Raw genomic sequence first — 14,803 nt, forward strand, 5'->3', positions numbered from 1 at the left:
GTTTTCTAGTTTTAGAGGAACAGGAATCTTAAGGGCGGGCTGTTCATTGAATTAAAATTTATTTCAGTCCTTCTGAATCCACATTTTGCTGAACATAACACAGGACAGATTCACCTGCAGAGGAAAAGGGAGCTGTAGGCCCCCCCCAGCTGCTTGCTACACTAGCAGCTAGAACCTCTCCTGTATCCTGTATCAACTGTATCCCTTATTCAAAACAGTGCTGTGTACACCCTTGAAATAGTTCTCCAGACCAAAAAAACTTCCCAGCATCTATAACAGACAGATAAAACTGAAAGTTAGTCACAGTGAGAAATAGAGCTTTTTTTTTTTTTTTCCAAAGAGCAGTGTGCGTGTTGAAGGCAAATGAAAATGATTCCCTAATGAAAAAGCAGTAAAATTGCTGAAGAGCACAGCTAAACAAAGGTCAAACCACGTAGACTGAATTCAGGCAGAGGCTAAACCTTTGTAATACATACAGAGAGTGCAGTATAAAATGAAGGTGGCCAGTCCAAGGAATATTACCATGCATAGATAATACATATATATGTAGATAATATATGCAATCATACGTTCTGAAAGCCTGTCATCAGAACACATTGCAAAGCACTGAATGCACACAGGAGTGCAAAAAGACGTAGTTGGAGAACATAATACCAAGATCACCACAGAAACAGTGTTCCTTGGGGGTCACTTTGTTTAAAGCAACCCTTTAAGCCTCTACAATGCACTGGCAAGCAAATTCCCAGAAAGTGAATTTCCAGATAGGTGCTGGAGCTAGGTAAAGTGAAATTTCAAGCGCATGAATAAAGAAAGGATTGGTGCTAGCCTTATAAAAGCAAAAAAATAAGCCCCCTCAGATTCACTTGCTGGGCATAAGATCAGCCCATGTGGCAAAGCCCATGTTGGCATGTCTGGATAAAGTTAGATACTGTTCAGTAGTGCTTTGCTATGGAACAGAAAGTCTCATGAGCCTGACTGGAAACACTCTGCATATGCAGTTTTACAAATGTTATGTGCTGAGCAGCATTTTTAAAGAATACAGGAGGCATTTCAAGGAAGAGTGGATTAAGGAAATTGTGTGAGATACTTATACCGGTCTTTGCATCCCAACAGTGTGTATGATCCTTGCTGCGTCCCCCTTGTCCCTGAGATATGAAGCAAAAGGTGAAAGTGTTAGAAATAAGTTGCTGATTCAATGTAGTTATCGACCAAGTTATTAGTGTATGGTTCTGGTTTAAAGAAATAAATGCTATTTTGAACTGTTGTCTATATACAGAAGGTCTAAATGAGGCCACCTTGAGAATACCCCGGTGTGGTTACATGAGGAAGGTACAGAGATGAGAAGACTTCCAAAAGAGGAAATCATGTCTAGACTTCAAAATGCCAGTTCTCAGTTTTGTTTTAGGTGGTGATATCCTGTCTGGTATCTTTGAGCCTCTATGGAGGAGAAATAATTGACTGAGAGAAGGAAACAGTAACATAAGGAGATACCATGTATCATTTCAGAGTAAAAGTTCACAAACTTTCATATTTCAGCCCTCAGAATTTGTCACAGACTAGAAAGGCAGAGTGCATTTTATTGTCTGATAGTGTATCAATTTAATACCACTGGCCAGCAGTGATGGGAAGCGTTCTTGTGAAGGCAGTCTGCAAGGTCTTGACTAACATGCATGCTGTAGCCAATGTGCCTTCTTCAAGCATTTTATGTTAAAGGTTAAATATTTTGTCTTCTTTCATGTTTTAGCTGTCTTGGGGGTTGAGATGGATGTGCGATTCCCAGCTTTTTTTTATAAGTGACTTGATAAATGTAAATGTAGAACACTGGACCTAAGGAGTTAAGTTCACTATTTCCAGTAGTTCAAATTAAGTTCCCCTGGTTTTGCATATTTTCTGTGTGTACTGTGCCACTGATGCTGAGAAGGGGGATCTCAAACTCAGTAGTTCCCTAAACAAGGAGGAAAACAATTATTTATGTTGTTTGTGGTTAACCTACAGATCAGTATTAATGGTCTGTAAAACCTCTTCAGATAGTTGACTCAATAGAAACTTTTGAGAAACTATTTAAACTTGAAAGAGAAGCTCCATGAGAAGATGGGATAAGATGGAGTTAAAATCATCAGGAGAGCGAGTTGGTGTGTGTGTGAAGATCCTCTTGTGATGCATTCATGGGAAGTAAGGAGGCAGAAGAGTGTGTGTTTAGGTGCTGAGGGGAAGAAGCCATTAAGTGGAACCAAAAATCTTCAGTACAGTTACTTCTTTCACTCAGATAACAGTGGTGGTGCATGCTTGGATGCTAATACTGGAAACTTCACTTGAGGTGCAAATAATTGCATTTTGTATTCCTCAAATTCAAATATGCTGGAGTGTTTTTCCAGGGAGAAAAGATAGTGTAACACTTAAAACTTCAAATGGATCCTTACAGCCATTGTGATAATTGTATTTGAAATGTATAAAAGTTGTGCTTGAAAACAGGACTTGATGCTGTCATATATATTCTGTCCTGTCCCATCTGCACATATTCAGTCACAAAGAGTATTCCCCTTTACAGGGGTAAATGGTAAGGTCAGATTTGGTTGAATTTCTTTCTTTTTTCTTTTTTTTTTTTTTTGGTCCCTGGACTGTTAATATGTTTTAGCATATTTTCATATAGCAAATTTTAATTAAGTAATTTTATTTAATACTGACCTGGGGCTTTTCTAGTCTTAGAAGAGGAAGGCAATGCTGTTTACTCTGAAAACTTAAATAGCCCTAGTAAAACTTAGGTATTTCTTCTATGCTGTCAAGTGTTCAGATTTTCACCTCAGTCCTTTTATTGATGGACAGGCATTGTTTTTTTAATTATTTGTGTCAGCTTCTTTGTAGGGATTTTAGGGGTATCCCAAGCTTTCTTTTAATCCATTATGTTTTCCTAAGTATTTTCATCTATATTGTGATAGTTCTTGCAATAAAACTGTCAGTGTTTCCTTCTCTCTCCATTGCAGTTTCTCAGAGAAGATGATGCGTTGCATTTTTTGTTGTTTTTACTTCTGGTATCGCAGTGGAAAATAAAAGCAAGTTGCTTTTCCCCCACATTTGTGTGCGCCCACAAGGAGACACACATGCATGCTCTTTCTCTCCCACATGTGCGCATGCATGCAGACACACACAAGGAGTTTGTTCTTGCTTGTGCACAGCCAGAAGAGGCTGGACATGGCTGTCTTCAGCTCAGTGGAAATTGGCACAGTCCCACCTCCAGTAAACAACAGCCTGACGTCAGCTCACGCAGCAGTGATAGCAGTAGAACTTGGGAGATGTTTCAACTGGCCAAGCTGTTGAAAGGCTATCGCTGGGTTTGATAATCTCTGGCTGCACTTGAGAGGAATGGGTGCAAAGGTGGGGGGGAGGAATGGTTGGTTAATGACAGAAATAATAGAGCAATTTCTGATAACTTTGTATGGGGTAGAGAGGTGATTTGTAAGTCTTACACCAAAGGGTATTTTGATTCCCACCTCGCTGGCTGCAGTCGCTCTCTCCAGTGTTATTCCAGGTTCTGAAATCCTGGCTGCTCTGTAGAATTCACATTCGTTCCGTGTTGGAAGTCAGAGAACAATTAAAGTGCCGTATAACAGTCAATCAAGCAGATGATGAAATTTGACTTTTCTATTGTGTTGAATTAAGCACTTTCATTATGATTTTAATTCCTGATGTTTGCTTTATTCAGTTGTAGATACAGTTCAAAGAACTGAGCCTGGCGATGCTAAGATTTTTACTAGTTTCTCTATATTTGATTTCTATTACTGGAATATATATAAGTTGTTGAGGTCCCAAATTATGACCGCAACACCCATAAAAGTTTTACTTGAAAGACACTTGGTTAGTCATCATTATCAAATTAGGCAAGAATAAAGGTACCGTTTTGTGGTGCTGGTTTCAGATAAGGCCTTTAGAAAAGTAGCTGTTTTCCTGCAATGCTACAAACGCCTTGACTGCAAAGTTAGTGAAGCCTCCGTTGCATTTCTGAAACAGAGCCACTGTGACTTAAATTTAATAACAGATGGTTCTCCTCATAACCCGACAGTTGAAAGAAACTTTTCTATTGTTCAGTACTACCGCTGAAAACACATTTCCATTATGAACTTACAGTACTCTTATGCCAAAACCAACAGTTAAAAATGAATGGTTTGCTCTGGTAACAGGACAAAACAAACATGAAAATCATTGTGTTGTGTGACAGAAAATCAGAATGTTAAAGTAAAAGAAGTTGATAAACCTACCAGAATAACTATTTGATGGGCTATTCTTGAATCAATGACACTTCCAAGCAAGTATTTCAAGGCTGTAAAGAATAGTGCATCGACTTCTGCTTTGTTTCTTGTACTGCTGCAAAGATAGCAAGAAGTTCATATTCCATTTAGGTCCTGTCACAAGGGATTTAGAGTTTTGTGAAATCCTGGAAGGGAATGTGAATAACTGCCAATATTAACATTTTCTAATGTACAAATTTTTTACATCTGCTTTTAGGGTATATTCAGTCTAGGTTAATCATAAAATCTGTCTTAGCAGGGAGGGACAAGAATGCGAGAGAGAAGGAAAAATTGGACGACTTCTAGGATGGTGTCTGTCCTGTTCGTAGCTTTTGAGCCTTTTGACCAAATCTGATGGAGATGCACAGGTCTCAAAGAATCACAACTTCTGTGAAAGTGGGCAAGAATGTGAGGATCTGTCTGACCCCGTACTGCTCAATGAATTCATAGAGATCAAAAGCAAGAGTGGGATAGATCTGTGCTTCTTGTTAAGAGAATGATACAACTGGGATTGCTGATCTTGCAGAGGGGAAGGAAAGGGTGAACAGCAGCTCTTTCAAAACCAGGAAAGTCCTGACTTTCTGCAAGTCTGACTGTCCTTGGAGACTCATGTGGCTGCTTGACATCCTGCTCCCCAGAGGGGCTGGCATGTGGCAGGGCTTGACTGTTTTTGATTTATGAGAAAAGCCCAGGACTGTTTTAGAAGAGACCACAAGCCAAGCCGTTGGAAAGCCTGTGCTTGAGAGATTGCAGTAGCACAAGAGCTGACAGCTCAGGTAAGGAATTTGTTCAAGAGGAGTTGTCTGGTGCAAAACTTTTCAAAATCTCAGGCTAAATAGGCAGGCTGACCATAGGTGAGCTGATGACTGGCTGTGGGCAGAATCAGAGCTCTACTGTGGTGCAGGAGCATGTGAGGTGGGTGGTGAGGGCCCTGGAGCTGCTTTGGTGTGGTGAGGTGACTTCTTACACACTTCAGGGCCCATAGGCAACTCCAGCATCACAACTTTGGCCCCATGCAAATGTGAACTTGCCATTGTGCAGGACAAAAACAGGCCTCTTCAGTTGTCCTTCTCAGGCAGGTGTGAGACAGGCTGGGCGATGTCACCTGTGTACAAAGTTTAGCGCAGGTTGCCTTAGGTCTGTTTATTATCTCTTTTCTTCTCCGTGGTCTGGTGGCAGGCTGCTACACTGTCAGTGCCTTCCCTACAGCCTGCTTCCTTTTCTGGGGTCTGGCTTGTGCCTGGGGAGAGTGAAATTGTGTAGGACTGTGAAACTCTTACAGCAGACTTAACTGAGCAGTGATCTTGTCCTAGGTCACTTCAGCAGCCGTACTCTGCACGGGGCTGGTCACAACCCCCAGCAGAACTTCCCCTTCCAAAAACCGTACCAGCAACTACCAGAGGCAGTTAATCTCTCAGCTGCAGCCTCGCTGAAGATCTGTTATGCCATGAATGGGAGGAGACGTGCAGTAGGGAAGTTTCTTTATGTTCTTTTGTTTGGTTGGGTTTTTTTGGGTTTGTGTTGGTTTTTTTTTTTTTTTTCTTCACTGTCTCTCATCTTGTCCAACCAGCGTGCTACTGCTCTAAGCAGGGAGATGAGCTGGTGGGAAAGGCCTGTGCACTTTGCCTCTACCTCCAAGTGGGTAACACTTGAATTTGCTGCCAGTGGTAAGAGTTAGCCAGAACTGCTCACACTAGCCTTGACTTAAACCACAAGTCAGAGACACGTTGCAGCTTGTTTCCTCTTGCTAGGAACCTGCAGAATGGCCTTTTGGATAGGCAGCTCTGCTTGGCTCTTTTCTTCATGTAACAAAGTTTACTGCATGGCTGTTGAGGTTATGGTTCACTTTGTATTGAGCAGTTTAGCTTTAATGTGGCCAGAGATCCAATAATACACAATTTTAACCAGTTGCAAAAAATCTTGAATTTGCTTTTCGTTTTATGGAGATAGTCCTAAAAAGGCTCCCAAATAGGCTGGTCTGCTATCAAGGTGTAATTCTGGTACTATTTCGTCATGCATCTTAAAAGGAATTATCCTTCCTCAGAGATTCAGAAAAATCTTGTGGTCAGCCCCTTCAAAGTAATGTTGCAAGACTTCTAAAGAAATGATGCTGAGTACTTCTTTTTGTTCTCCGATTATTTCTTTGATCCTTGCAGGTTGATATTTTCAGGATTTCCGTGTAACATAAAGGGCTAAAAACCAAAAGAAAAAAGATTGAAGCTGAAGTCCTTATGTAATCACTTCTCAGTACTTGGCAACACTGCATGCTCCTGCCTTTGCCCCTTCTGTGCTTCTTAATGGTTACAACTTTTCTGAATAGTAAAGAATCATAAGGATGGCCTCTCCCCATACTCGATCGCAATGTGAGATGGGAGCAGACTGCACAAACAGCTCTGGGCATGACTGAGGGAGGGAGGATTCCTACCAGTATTTACCACTGGAGCTTTGCTGCTTTATAAGGCAAGAGCTGCTCCATGACCTGTTCTGTGTCTGCTGCAGCACTCACACCAGCGAGTTTAATGAGGTGGAGGACAGCCCCCAGTAGATGTTGGGGATTTGGGGTTTTCTTGTTTGTTTTAAGACACTCCTACAAAGTGAAGGAGCAGAATAACTCTGCAACTTGCATTGACTTAATCTAAAGACAAAAACCCAAGAACAATTCCCAGGCTTGGTTTCATACCTTGGCCAGGTCCTCACAGCTTATTGGCATAAAGTCTGGGTTTCCAACCGAAGGAGACCAGCAAGAGCAAAAGGGAAGGGAGCCACAGTGTTCCTGTTTCATAGCTTAGAGATAGCCACCATGGCCTGCTCCTTCCTTTTTTTTTTCTCTTTACTATTATTTTTTCCCCTCAGTGGGCACAGGGTCTTGTGGAGCATGTGACGCCTTCGCATCCCTCCCTTGCTCATGTTTCACTGAACAGGAGACCAGTCCCACCCAGAGGGATCCCAAAGTTCCCCACAGCCTTTTTCTCAGACTGGAATGGTTCTCCTTCTTCTTTGGCCTTTTTTAAGGGTAGTATCAAGCACATAAAACTTACTGATTTCTTCTTATTGGCAATGCCACAAAAGCCAAACAGGGAGGAAGAAGTCAAGAAAACCAGAGCAGAGGGTGGGGTAAACTGATGAGCAGGAGGAATCAGACTTTTATGGATCTATGCAGAGCAGAACAGGGATTTGTGTGCTGTTTGGACAGCCAGGTGAAGTACTCAAGTTCAGCTCCATGGTACTGCTGCTCCCTGCAGAGGACCCTCAGTTTTAGCTGTGCAAATGCCGTGTGGATTTTTTTTTTTTCACCCTGAATAAAACAGTATGGTTAAAACCAAACCAAACCAAAAAACAACCCAAACAAAAAGCAACTCCAAAAAGGGTCTTGCAACTGAAATGCTTGTTTCTACCACTAAAACTTCAATTTTCTCATTACTACAATAATGTGTTGAATTAAAATGGCTGAAAACCTTCTTTAATTATAATACTGATTTTATTTTTCTAGCAGTAATAGTCAAGCAATGGCCTGCTGACAGAGGCAGCTTTGAATGAGCAGCAGTCCTGAGGGATGCCATCCCCCCGTGCCCCCCCAGCCCCATCTCCCAATTCTTGATGAAGAAAACAAGTTGCTGCCTCTTCAAGATTTTTCTTGTCCTTTTTGCTGGTGACTGGTGTAAGTGTTAGTAACATCTGCTGGCCCGAGCTTGCTTCCTCCTGCAGCGCTGGTCTCTGGCAGGGCTGCACGGAGGAGCCAGGAGCCGTGGGTGCCCTGTGCCAAGCACCCAGCGTGGCTTCGCCAACCAAAAGCCTTCAGCAGAACCGTGTCTGTGATAGCAACAGCAGCACCGGCTTGGCACGACTGGCAGGGCTCTGCTTATCTCCTGGTAGTTTCTTAGGCTCTAACTCTCACAAGCGGCAGGTTTTTTTTTTCTTTTTGAATAATGAATTTTATTTTAAGCAAAATAGCCAAGGGGGATAAACAGATCAACATGTGAATCTGAAAACAATTTCTACTACTTTTGACTTAAAGAGTTACTATAAATGACAGATACTACAGAGAACACTTTTCTTTCACAGTCCATTCTTTAACTTGTTTCAGCCTTTCAGCAATGTTTTGTGAATCACTAGTTTTTGGGGTTTTAATCTGCTCTGTCAGGTTTCCTTGATGGTGGCAGTATTTTCCAGGGCAACTGGGAGGGAAAGTCTACCTGTATATATTTTAACAGGGACATGGCATCTACAAAGTCGCAAGAAAATGAACAGACTGTAAAGACAGATGCAGTCCCTGCTTTATTTATTTTGTAGCTGTTTGCTCCAGAATTGGCCAAGTTTCCCTTTGGATGGAAGGGACAAAAAGTATTTTGTTTTGCTTTTTAAAGTAAGGCATAGGTTTCTCTGCTGTGTCCTAAGACTGGTTGGTTGTTTACTTTTCATTTTTTTCATCAAATTAAAAAAAAAACAAACCTAAAGGAATATGTGGAGATTTGGTCTATTTCATGTCACACGTGAAGTCAATGGAAAAAAATAAATTATATGCATCTAAGAGTAAAATTTATCTCAAACTTGTCAACTCTGACAAGTAGTGATCTTACTGCTGACTCTTAGGTTGTACAGTGCCTACAGTGATATATAGGGGAAAAATAGCCAGTAATGCGATGCTGTGCTTCAGATCCATTTTTTGGGGGGAGGGTGGGGAGTTCCTGGGGTTATTTTATGTACAATTTCCTGATGTGAGAAGTTTTGAAGACTCTCGTAATGATTTATTTGGAGATTTTCTTCTAACAACATCAGGAGGCAGCCTGAAGTTGTACTGTCCTATACTGCACTCAAATCAGCCTCATACAATAATCCAGTTGTTTCTTCCTTCTAAGTACACAGAGTGTGTGCGGCAATGATCCTGGAGTCTGCAGGCAGCTGCAACAGAAAAGGACTTTCGTCGTTTGCTTTTGCTTTCTCTTCCTGTCCCCTCCATTTTCATGTATGTTTTTTAGAAGGCTGAGTTTCTGATGGACTACTTATTACAAGATCAGTGGAAAGTGAAACTGTGTTTTGGGGCTTGTTTTGTTAATTCTTTTGTTTTTCATATAGAGCACTGTTCTTAATATTAAAAACAACCCAGTGGGCTGAGAAATTAAAAATGTCAATTGATAAAAATGAAAATCTGAACTTCATCTGTAGGAAGTATTAATGAGAGAGAAGCTGAGTCTGTCTCCCCCTGCAACCTTGCCCCCTGCAGAATGCCAAGTGTAGTCACTTTGCATCATTTAGGAGTAACCCTGAAGTACCTTTAAGTAGCTGAAAGTTAAAAGATTAGAAATCAAGTCGATAATACAGTTTCTCTTCAAATACTTCCTCTAAATGTTTAAAACTGTGTCCCTGAGGAAGTAGCATTATTAAAGCTGCGTGACTATGAAATCACCTTGACTCTGAAGAGTAGATGCTTGAGAGTTCTGGGGATTTTCCTCATCTGACTCCTTTCATTGCAGTGATTACAAAGTTCTTTGCAAAACATGTCCCTCAGAGTTTGTATCATCTCCAGGCCAGTCAAATTGCCAGGGGTGGCAGGAGTTACCACATGTACTCTAGGCATATAAACCCAATCATGTTACTGATACTAAAGGTTCCCATGAACTTTTTCCAAAGGATTTTAAAGCTTGTTCATAAATAAATGCTGAAGAAGAGTTTCAGTGCTTTTCAGATACCTTTTCCCCCATGTTGGCATTAATAATGCTAACCAAAAAAAATCAACACTGCATACTTCTAATAGATTTAATCACAGAAGGTCCTAACACACTTTGCAAATGATGTGTACTTGACCATGGGAACTGTTCCTCTCTCCCAACACAGCCTGGCGTGGGGTGGAACACAGCAGCTGTTTGACAGCTCGACAGCACATGCGGCATTGGGACGAGAAGTAGAAGTTCACTGTGTCCTGTAGAAACTGTGAAGAATTTAAGGTAACCCAAAATGGAAGCTGATCAGGACATGAGGGTTTAACAGTCGGCTGATTGAGAAGTTTCATTTCTCTGCAAAAACTGTTGGCTTGTTGATTTATTTTTTTTTTAATTTTTTTTTTTTTTTCCCCTGAGGTATGAAAGCCTGCTCATTCTTTGGCTCAGCTTTACTTACTCCAGGTTTGGTTACAGGACAGTTAGGGAGCTGAGGCATGGGGAGTGATGCAAGGTGGAGTACAAGGTGCTCTGCCTTATCCCCTACTATATGGATAATGTGGTATCTGCTTTGAAAGTGGAGTTATCTGTGTTGCATAAGGGCATCTTATGTCTCCTTCGATATCTACACAGCGCGTTGTTAGGCTGTAAGATACCGTGCTGCAGATAGGCAGCCAGGTGACTGTATAGCAGCTTCCCTGGGGGTAGGCAGTCCATGAGAGAGCAGAGCAGTGCTGCTACATCACTACCAGTTCTAGTATCTGCAGCACTTGGATCTTTCCCTGGGGGCCTCTCCTCTGCGTGTTGACCCAACCTGACCCTGCTTGCCTTGCAGGAACTGCCTAGATCACAGCTAAAGGTGGTATGGCTGTAGGCATGAAAGTGTAAGGTCTGACACTGATTGTATCAATGAGCAGGAAGCCTTATACTGCTTTATGTGTTCTTAATGAATGTTGAAGCCAAAACATTCATGCATTTCTCTTTTCATCTATTATCAGTACAGCATATTTAACAGTTGTTTGAAAACTACATGATTTAAAAAAAAAAAACCAAACCACCAAAAAAACCCCAAACGCCAAAAGCCCTTAATTAAACTATTTCCAAAGCATTCTTATTCTGGATGGGCATGGACATGGGCAGAATACCCTCATGGTTTTCTGACAGGATCACTCAGATCATTCAGCCTTAAATTGAAGTGACCTCATTCTGGAGGGATGCAAGGAGCTCAAGCTCTGAATTTTTTCTTACCATGGTCACTGATGATCTTTCTACTGTTAGCACGACTTTTGGTGGGTGATGTACCAAAAAGCTTGCAAGGACAAAAATTACCTATGAATTCACCAAAGAGAAGCACTGTGTGTGTAGGTTCTAAGGAGAAGAGGATGTCTTTGGATTTTGGTTATTTCAGCTTGGGCTTTGGTGTGTAGTTTCAGTCTGGTCCCTTAAGTTGCCACTCTCTGACAGTGAGTTCACATTTCAGCTTTTTTTCAGTTGATTTGATTTTGCATAATGTGTCAATTTTTTTCCTTAGTTATGAACAGACAGTGCTGATGGGTTTAGTAGAGCTGGTTTTGGGGTATAACTAAAGGTATAATGTGGTCCTTAGTGTTTAGGTATACATTAGCACAGAAACATTTTCAGTGACGTGTTCCCACTTGAAGTGCATGCTGTTAAAGCATTGGTTTTGTTTGTATATAGCAAAAATGCTTTCTCTTCTGTTTTCCTCTTTCTGTTCCAGAAACTAACAGGTCAAAAATCTGTTTGACTTCAGGTTTTCTTTTTCATAAATTTTCCATTACCTTAACATTTCTTGGGGTGAATTGGGCAAATTTTTCAGCGGTGTTTTAAATGAGCCTGGGATCGAAGTTAGGCATAAATGTCAGAAAACTCAGTATCTGTGCATAATTTCAAAACTAAACTAAGCAAAAATGAGAAGTTTTGTTTTCAGATCTGAAGACAACTCAAATTGCAAAGAAAAGCAAAAAGGAAGTCTGGTACTTCTAATGCTGCTGAAGTTAGTGCAGCTTTTGAAGCCACCAGCCATTAAAACATGCTAATTATTCCAAGGAGATGATAATGTTTTTGGAAGTCAGCTGAACAGTTGGTATGAAACTTGGGCCCTGGAAAGTCAGCTGCTACTGACTATAATGGAGTCAGTGTTACCTGCTGACCCTTTTTTGAAAGAGTTTAGACTCGGTATGTAAAGGGGGTAGAAATTTTCCTTCACATAACTGGAGATACGGGTGTGTGACTATAAGAGTTGCCACTGCCCAGAGGCAGAGACTTGGGGTAATTAAGCAGGAGCACAGACACCTAAAGAGAGAGAGAATTACCAATAACTAGACATACAAAATTAAACCAAACTGGTGATTCTAGTTTCAGGTAGTGACTGTACTGGTTTTGCACGGCAGAGACAGTGTACGCAAGGAGTGTTAGGTTATAATACCAGCAATAGCTTTCCAAGTACCACTCAGACAGCCACAATTGATTGACTTTGTGCCTCTAATTTTGGCTTCTTTTGATCAATGGGAAAAACGGATTCCTCTAGGCCAGGGACCAAACCCCCACTATCTTGCAGTTGCGAGTAAAGCCTGGTTCTCTCCGAACTGCATTGCGAGTTGTTGTATCATGTGTGACTCATGGCCTAATTAAACAGTCTCAAAAAGAATACAATCTCGGCGTTACCTGTGTTTCTACTAAGCGTGTCCAAGTATTTTCTGTCTCTTGGAAAGTCAGATACGTGGTGTGAAATCATCTGCCTGCCTGACATCAGATTGCCAACCCATAAGTGATATCTGTCGTGAAGGTGCAGGGCTGGGTTGTCCTGTGAGCATGCTGGATGGCTGCCTAGGATGGCTGGTTTGAAAGGGGAAATTTCTAGGGCTTATCAACAAGTACCCGCACCTAAGTGTTAATTGGGCCCTCACTTCTTCGATGTGCATGTCTGTGTGAGTGTATGAGAAAAAAAAGCTATGGAAAGTAAAGCTTCCGATTCTCTGTGCGAGTATAATGGAGGAAGGAAGCAGCAAAATGTATTTTGCTTAGCAGAATAATGTGAAGAGGCTCAGCCCTGTGTTTTCAGTGAATAACTACTTGGTAGTGAAATGAAGTAATGAAAAGTGTTCAGTTTCGAGGGGTACTGTGCACGTGAAATACAACATTTTGGCATACTGAGTAGGATTCTCCAAGGGATGCACAGTATTGGTGCCCTTTTTTTTTTTTTTTTTTTTTTAAATATGGTCCTTGCTGAAAAGCCAGATCTACTGTAGATAAAATTTCCGTCAGCGATCCTCTTGCTTCTAAACCTGGTTGTGCTCTTAGATCTGCTAACCCATAGCTTTGAGTCTGCCTGTGGTGCTGAGCTGTTTGTGCATCTTGCACTCCTGTTCGTTCATCAAAAACCAGTTGGTGCCCACAGAAGTATCTTTCCAGGCCAAGGTACTCTTAAATGAAACACCTAATTTTTATTGTTTGGTACCTAATGTTTTATGACTACAAACTGTTGTGAGAATATCAATGACTTCAGAGACTTTCATCTCTTTGAATTATCCTCTTTTTGGATGTGTTTGCTTTAACTCTTGCCTATGTTATACGTACTTCCATCTTTTCTCTGCTGCTCTAAACTTGTCATGATTATGCTATGCTAATACCTTTTTTGGCTTTCAAAGCTGGCTTGTGTTGCTTTTTTATTTGGGTTTACTGGTTTCTTTAGAGGCAAAAATTTTTTGTATAGTACTTAACCTACCTGACAGCGTAGATGCTTTGCAGAATAATTTTTTTAAAATCCCCCCAAAACAGGTGTCTTCCAGTGGACTGGAATCCAGGAGAGGAGAGCAGGGGGTGTCCAGGATGGGAGGGCAACACGGGAGACCTGAGTTGAGTGCCTAGCCCTTCAGCATTCCCTTTGCTGTATTGCATTTGCTATTCCCTTTGCTCTGTTTAGTTCCTGATGATTATATTTCCTTTTCCCATCCCTCTGACATATCTGTTTAGCTTCTGTGTGGCACAGAATTGTGTGTCCAGGCATGGATATATATGCAGAGCAGGACTCCAGTGAATCTCCTAGCTAGGGGAGAGGACAGCAGTGACAGCGTTACCATCCTGCAGCTGCCATGATTATATTCCCACCTTGGGAACTCCTGTATTTGAGGTTGCTTGTCTCCTCAGTGTAGGAACAAGAAAACCACACTCCTCTGCAAGTTGCTGCAGCACATATAACCTCCCAGGAGCATCCTGCCACAGCCAGTCCTCTCCTTCCCAGAGGCTCCGTGATCGCTTCTGCCCATATTACACACACAGTCTGAGGAGGTGCAGTGCTGGTTATCCAGGAGCCTCAAACTCCATTGACCAGACCCATTAGGGTGACTTTGCTGTCACTCCTTTTCTGGTGAGGTTTAGGGGGTTTGCTGACCTGTCTGCAGGTGTTAAAGGGCTTTGCTACTTCACTTCTGTCTCCACAGATTTCCCCCTGAAAGCGATGTGGAACTGCAGCTGCATCTGGCTCAGGGTGGTATTGCCTAATTTTTTTCCTTTCTGCTGCATCCTTCTTACCTTTATTCAATAACTAGAGTAGGTGCTTTCTGTAGTTGGTGCTTTCCTCCTGTTTCCTTGCTATCAAGCGCACATCACATGATAGCAGGCCTCACCCAGACCCAAGCGGCTGCCTATCACAGCCTGTCGTCAGCTGGCACCGTTCCCAATTCTCCAGAGCTGGCAACTGTCCTCTTTTCTTTGAGCTCCGATAACGGGAACAGATTAGCGGTGGGAGCAGCCGAAGCACTGCTTTGTGGGGCTTTACTCCTGTATACCTCCGGTTTTCCACAAATCTTGCCAAGTGAGTTTCCTGATCGTGGGCTGTGTCATTTG

The 14,803-nt window shown here is 41.8% G+C and overlaps 1 protein-coding gene across 2 annotated transcripts in view; it reads left to right on the forward strand.

The window, feature by feature from the left end:
- The window catches only part of SERTAD2 (SERTA domain containing 2), an 84,669-nt gene that overhangs the window by 16,985 nt on the left and 52,881 nt on the right, over positions 1–14,803 (forward strand). Inside the window, exon 2 of one of the 2 annotated variants that reach the window (XM_074817286.1) lies at positions 10,116–10,225. The exons of the other annotated variant lie outside the window; for it this stretch is intronic. The gene's annotated coding sequence lies outside the window, so the exon portion shown is untranslated. The remainder of the gene's footprint in view (positions 1–10,115; positions 10,226–14,803) is intronic. 2 annotated transcript variants of the gene reach the window in all.

Source organism: Strix aluco, chromosome 3 (genome assembly GCF_031877795.1).
Source record: "Strix aluco isolate bStrAlu1 chromosome 3, bStrAlu1.hap1, whole genome shotgun sequence".
Classification (NCBI taxonomy): Eukaryota; Metazoa; Chordata; class Aves; order Strigiformes; family Strigidae; genus Strix; species Strix aluco.